The following is a 6,747-nucleotide window of genomic DNA, read 5'->3' on the forward strand; positions in this document are numbered from 1 at the left end:
ATGTCCAAATAGGTTTGGGAAGTAGATCTTCCAATCTAATTTGCTTTACCAATGCTCTAAATCATTGCTGATTTAGCAGCATCAAGCAAATAGGTAAGATCACTAAGGGTCATGTCGTGACCGGTCATCAGGGAGTGACTGAAGAACCAAGTCAACAGCCAGTTACCTCGAGACTTCGACACCCGACTCTCCCGGCTTGCTAATATGTGACTTAACCTCCAAGATGTAAGCACATATAGTCTTTGCTTGCCAATAGGGATTGAGTGACTTAGAACTTTTCAAGTCCTGAAACTTGTGGGATAGGGAGAATTATTGGAGAAGGTAGAGGAAGTGAAGCATGATTTCCAGTCCCATTAATGCACACCAAGGGATTAATCTTTCACCTTGATTGCCATGTGGGATATCATCTTCATTAGGAAGGCTTGTTCCTAAAGATTTGGGAATACCATAGTTGTCTTGACTAGACATCTATAATGGGAGAAATTCAATTTTAGTTGATTTAAAGTCCTTAATATAACACCCAATTTGAAATATTAAGGCTATGACCCAACAACCTACTAATAACTGGAAGAGGGATGCCGTAATCCAAGTTATAAAATAGTTGAAGGTAGGTAAATGACGATTTACCAATTTCCACCATGAAAAACGAAATTTAATTAAGTTTTAATTGGATTTGAAACTCCTAGATCTTTTGAGATACATTGAACTTTCAATGGCATGTTTGAATCTCAATTGTGCCCTCTCAAATTTGTGACTGGGATGCCGAGGATCACAAACGAGGTGTGAATAACCATGCAAATTGACTTGGTACCCTCAACTTTATCACCTAATTGATGTGCCGGTTAACCACACGCGCTCCACCAATCTATGATAAACTTAAGTTACCCTTCGCCACACATTGTCAGTCCCATGTTAGTGTGTCGGTTAACCACACACGCTCCACTAACGACTTAACAAAGGTGCAAAGTGTAATTTCATGGGTTAGCACCTTTTCACATTTTCCTAAGTAACTAAGATTGGGAATTTATAAGAGTTTAGTTACTTAGTATTTATCATTATACTCTTAATGAAGGGAGAATTATAGTCCTTATCCTGCCCGTTCGGCTAACGACCCTCCACCAGTCAAGGAAGCGGTGGGTGAGAGTGGACACCCATTAAACTTCCATTTTATAGGCAGTAACCTTATACCCCCCTTATAGACCGGCTTCGTGAATGAGGCCTACTAACGGTAAGATTGACTTTATCTTATACATATCTATATAATTAAAATTATAATAATAGTATAAGGGTTGAATTTTAAACTTTTAAAATTCTAGGGTTTGATTTGGAATTAAAGCATTCATAAGGGGTAAACTTTACAAATTCCAAAACTTGAGGGCAAGTATTGAAACTATTCAAAAACTTTATAATTCCATAACTTATGTGTTTAAAGTAGTTTTTATTGAAAAACTTTTCAAGTTCCATAACTTGAGGACAAGTTATGGAAGACTTTAAAGCATTTTAAAAATGAGACTCTTCACTTTCATAACTTATGGAAATCTTATGAGTGTTTAAAAAACATAAATGTGACTTTTCATAGAACTTGACGACAAGTTACAAAAACACATTTTATGAATAACTTTTAGATCAATATGGATTGAAAACACATTATCTCATAATTTTTCTGTTAATCTAAGCTAACTCATAAGAACAAGATAATTCAAATAATCAATCTTCAAGAAATTAGCATGAACATAAAACTAATACAAATCTTGAAATTATGACAATTATCTTTGAAATTGGATTAGCATGAACATTACCACATCAAAAACAGGTTTATAAGTTCAAAAACAGCTTAGGGTAATGTTCCTAGTCCAATTCCAGCCTTAAAAGTCGAAAATATGCTGTCATGGGCTTCTACTCGTCGAGTGTATGAACCTACTCGATGAGTAGGATGAATTTCCTCATGGACTCGGCGAGTTCATCAGTGGACTCGGCGAGTCCAGTGCCCAGACAGCCAGAAAATCGATTTTTTCAGCTTTTTTCAGCAGTTTGCATAAGTATAATTGAAAACGAGCCTAAGCTCTGATACCACTGTTGGGTTTTGAGCATTCTAACACTCCTAAGTGTACATGCAACCCTAAATACCTTAGATCTATGTTTTCTCTATTATACATGCAAATATGAATATTCCAAGGTATTATTCTAACTAGCATACAATCATATGTACTAGGACAACAAAACTAGATAGAATACATACCTCTTTGTTGTAGCTTGATTCTATGGAGCTTAAGAGCCTAGTACCCCAAGTGTGACACCTCAAATGGTTCACACAACACCATGAACATCTTGGAATAACCATGAGAGAGGATACTTGACTCATAGAAATCGGCTTGCCCTCTTGTGTATTCACTAGTGCCTATTTCACCAACCAATGGGGTCTTTATATAGTGTGGCTATTGGGGTTACACCATGTAACTCACGACTTTACCCATTCCTTATGATTCATGGGTTTTAACCTCCATGGAGTATCCATGGATCACCACATGGATTAAACCCAACATAAGGAATCATGGATCATAAGCCCACATATACAAGAATCAATGATTTACACAATCAATCCCCATATATTTAATTAGTCTCTTTTGATCACTAAATTAATTCCAAATTAATTCTTGATCAATACTAATTAAATAATATGATTTCATATTAATATATTAGAACTTATAATATATTAATATTTCACAAATATCCTCTTCTCACAAAAGGTCTATCCAAACGTCCCGATGCCATGCAACCCAAATGGACCATGTCGGGTCGGGTCAAGTATATAGCAATTATAGTTATGGACTTAGACACTAATCCAACAGATCCATCCAAGATTGAGGCAGTAATGCGGTGGCCGGTACCGACTACTCCCTCCGAAATTCGAAGTTTTCTGGGATTAGCTGGATATTATAGGAGATTTATTCAAGACTTCTCCAAGATTGCGGTACCAATGACTCGTTTAACGAAGAAGGGTGTTGTTTTTCGTTGGGGTTCTGAGTAACATTTAGCATTTGAGACTTTGAGGCAAAAGTTATGTGAACCTCCCGTGTTGACCCTTCCCGAGGGTGTTAACGACATGGTAGTTTATTGCGATGCGTCAATCATGGGTTTCGGAGCCGTACTCATGCAACGAGGTCGGGTAATCGCATACGCCTCTAGACAGTTGAAGCCTCATGAAGCTAACTATCCAACACATGATCTGGAGTTGGGAGCAGTGGTCTTTGCTCTCAAGATTTGGAGACATTACTTGTATGGAGTTCGGTGTACCATCTACACAGATCACAAAAGCTTGAGATACCTAATGGATCAGCAAAATTTGAATATGAGACAGCGTCGATGGTTAGACGTAGTAAAAGACTATGACTGCAAAATCCTTTACCATCTAGGTAAGGCCAACGTCGTGGCTGATGCATTAAGTCGAAAGACAACTAGTACGCCGATAAGGGGAATGTGTTTAAGAATGACTGTGATCACTCCCATCCTAGAAATAATCAAACAAGCTCAAAATGAAGCAGTAAAAGAAGAGAACCGCAAAAGAGAAAGAATTGTGGGCAGATTTCAGCATTTAGCGTGGACAGTCGTGGGTTATTAACCTTGCATGGTAGAGTTTGGGTTCCATACTCTGGTGGGACTCGAAAAACACTGATGGACGAAGCACACAAGTCTAAGTTCTCGATTCATCCAGGAGCTACAAAAATGTATAGATACCTCAGACATAATTATTGGTGGCCCTGTATGAAACGGGACATAGCATGGTATGTCGAGAGGTGTTTGACTTGTCGAAAGGTCAAGGCTGAACATCAGAAACCTCATGGCAAACTGCAGCCTCTTGATATCCCGGTGTGGAAATGGGAGCAGATAACAACGGACTTCATCACAAAGTTACCAAAGACTTCTCGTGGTGTAGATACTATATGGGTGATAGTAGATAGGTTGACTAAGAGTGCTCACTTTTTGCCTATCCAGGAGAGCTCCTCGGATGAGAAGCTCGCAGATATATACGTTAAAGAAGTGGTTTCTCGGCATGGAGTACCTGTCTCTATAATCTCTGATAGAGATGTTCGTTTCACTTCCAGATTTTGGAGGAAGTTCCATGATGAGCTAGGCACACGATTACATATAAGCACAACCTATCATCCCCAGACCGATGGACAGAGTGAAAGGACGATACAAACTCTTGAGGATATGTTGCGGGCATGTGTACTTGACTTTGGTGGAAGTTGGGATACATATCTGCCATTGGCGGAATTCTCATACAACAACAACTTTCACTCCAGTATTGGTAGGCCTCCATTCGAGATGCTTTATGGGAGGAAATGTCGGACACCAATATGTTGGGGAGAAGTTGGTCAGAGAGTTATGGGAAGCACTGACGTTGTAATCAAGACTACTGATCTTATTCAACAAGTACGAGAGAGACTACAAACTGCTCAGAGTCGGCAAAAAAGTTATGCAGATAGGCGTCGGTCGGATCTTGAGTTTCTAGTTGGAGACCTTGTACTACTTAAGGTTTCACCATGGAAAGGAGTCATCAGATTCCGGAAGCGGGGCAAGTTAGGCCCTAGATATATCGGACCATTTCGAATTACTGCCCGAGTGGGCAAAGTTGCCTACCGTTTGGATCTTTCAGAAGAACTTAGTCAGATCCACAACACTTTCCATGTTTCTCAATTAAGGAAGTGCATTACAGATGAATCCGCAGTTGTACCTCTAGATGATATTCATGTGGACGAGCGTCTAAACTACATAGAAAAGCCAGTTGCAATCTTATATAGAAAGACAAAGACCTTACGCAACAAGGTAATTGATTTGGTAAAAGTACAATGACAACACCGGAAAGGATCAGAATGGGCGTGGGAATCGGAAGAAGAGATAAGAAACAACTACCCAGATTTATTTAGTTAGATTTCGGGGACGAAATCCTGATAAGTGGGGGAGAGTTGTAACACACGTATTTTCGACTAATAAGAATCAAATATATTTTCGACGTTAATTACCGATTGTTGAATTTAAATAGGTTGTATTGTTTTTATATATTTAACCGATTTGATATATATATATATATATATATATATATATATATATATATATATATATATATATATATATATATAAAAGTTATAGTTTCTATTACTTAGACTAAATAAATTGTAAATGAAAAACGAGTGACTTAAAGTTTATTTATTATAACCGTTCATTTGATTTAGTATAGATATTATTATATATAATAAGTATATGTTACACCGGTTTTTCAAAAATAATTGTCTAGATATATATTTTATGATATTGGTTATTGGTAATTAAATTTAAAATATCATAATACATATTTGCTATATCTTTGGTACTATTTTATAAGTACGTACTTTGTAAAACCTTTTCACAATATATTGATTGTAAAAAAAAAATAAACAAATAAAAAATATAGTTTTTGTAAATTATCATATTTACAAATACATATGTACATATTTTATGTGTCATGAATTTTGTAAATTTGTATTGGTGGCTTTTATGGAGTCAAATGTGTCGTATAGCATTCAAATATTTTGTATAATTTAATAATATAAAAGTTTAAAGAATAAATAGAAAAAACATACATTTAATATAGGATATGCATGAAACGTAAGCATATACTTTTGTTTGGATAAGAACATCCATTAAAACGAATTGGTGGCATGGATACGTGGTGGAATATCGAGGTAGGTATGGTACAATCTCTCTTCTCAATAGAGTATATATAGAGCTTCAGTAGAAGCTCAAATTCATAGAACTTCTTATTATTAATAAGAAGGGAATATCAAGCATCTCTGATGAAACATTATTTTACAATAGATCAAAGAATCGCATTGGAAATTATTGGGAAGTGAGACACACGTTCATTGTTTGAGGTGAGTTATCTCACTATACTATGTATTGCAATATATATCCATGCATGTTAGGATAGAAAGCTAGTAGAGTAAAAATATATTCTTTATGTGTTTTTATGTTATTATACTTGAGTCATTGAGTAGAGCCAAAAATATAGTCTCTATGTGCTTATTGTTACTATACTTGAACTAGTAGCATAAGCGTAATCTCTATGTGTTTAAATGTTATTATATTTAAATTATTACGGTTAAGTTAGGGGTTGACGGCGGAACGACGACAGGTCGGGAGCCTATAGACCCGTGTGTTGACGACGAAATGGCAGGTTTGTCGTAAGTCTAGATACACATATTATTGGTGGATCGGCGAAAGGTCGTGAGCCATTGATTGCATGCATGTATATGTATTGTGATATATGATATCTTGGGAAAACTCACTAAGCCTCGACTTACAGTTGTTGAATAACTATTTTTCAGGATGTTCTTCGGATCGTGGAAAGGCTCCAGCATGACAGTACTCGCATCGAAGAAATTAATAATGTTTTTAGACTTCCGCTAAAACTCTCTTTTATGTTTAATAAATGTATGACAATGATATTTCAATAAATATGGGCTTTTGGACATATTTTCTATATGTTTAAAAAAAATTGTGTTGAAAATCAGGACGTAACATAAGGGATCATATATTCCTCCATTCTAGATATCGTATAGACGTGAGACATGGATTGAAATCATTCTCTCAGTCTATGTGTTGTTTCCCGATTTCCGATTTATGACGACTGACTAATTGAACAAATCAAATCAGTCGTGGCTCGGCCGAGAACTTTATATTTGTCATCACTAAATCATCGAGGGGCCC

The 6,747-nt window shown here is 36.4% G+C and overlaps 1 long non-coding RNA gene across 1 annotated transcript; it reads left to right on the plus strand.

The window, feature by feature from the left end:
- Positions 1-5,791: 5,791 nt before the first annotated feature.
- LOC145110415 (uncharacterized) lies at positions 5,792-6,511 on the plus strand. The gene is made up of 2 exons (XR_013709799.1): positions 5,792-5,912; positions 6,366-6,511. It is a non-coding gene; the product is annotated as an uncharacterized LOC145110415 (long non-coding RNA).
- Positions 6,512-6,747: the final 236 nt, after the last annotated feature.

Source organism: Lactuca virosa, chromosome 1 (assembly GCF_052849685.1).
Source record: "Lactuca virosa cultivar CGN04683 chromosome 1, Lactuca_virosa_CGN04683_v6, whole genome shotgun sequence".
NCBI classification, from domain to species: domain Eukaryota; kingdom Viridiplantae; phylum Streptophyta; class Magnoliopsida; order Asterales; family Asteraceae; genus Lactuca; species Lactuca virosa.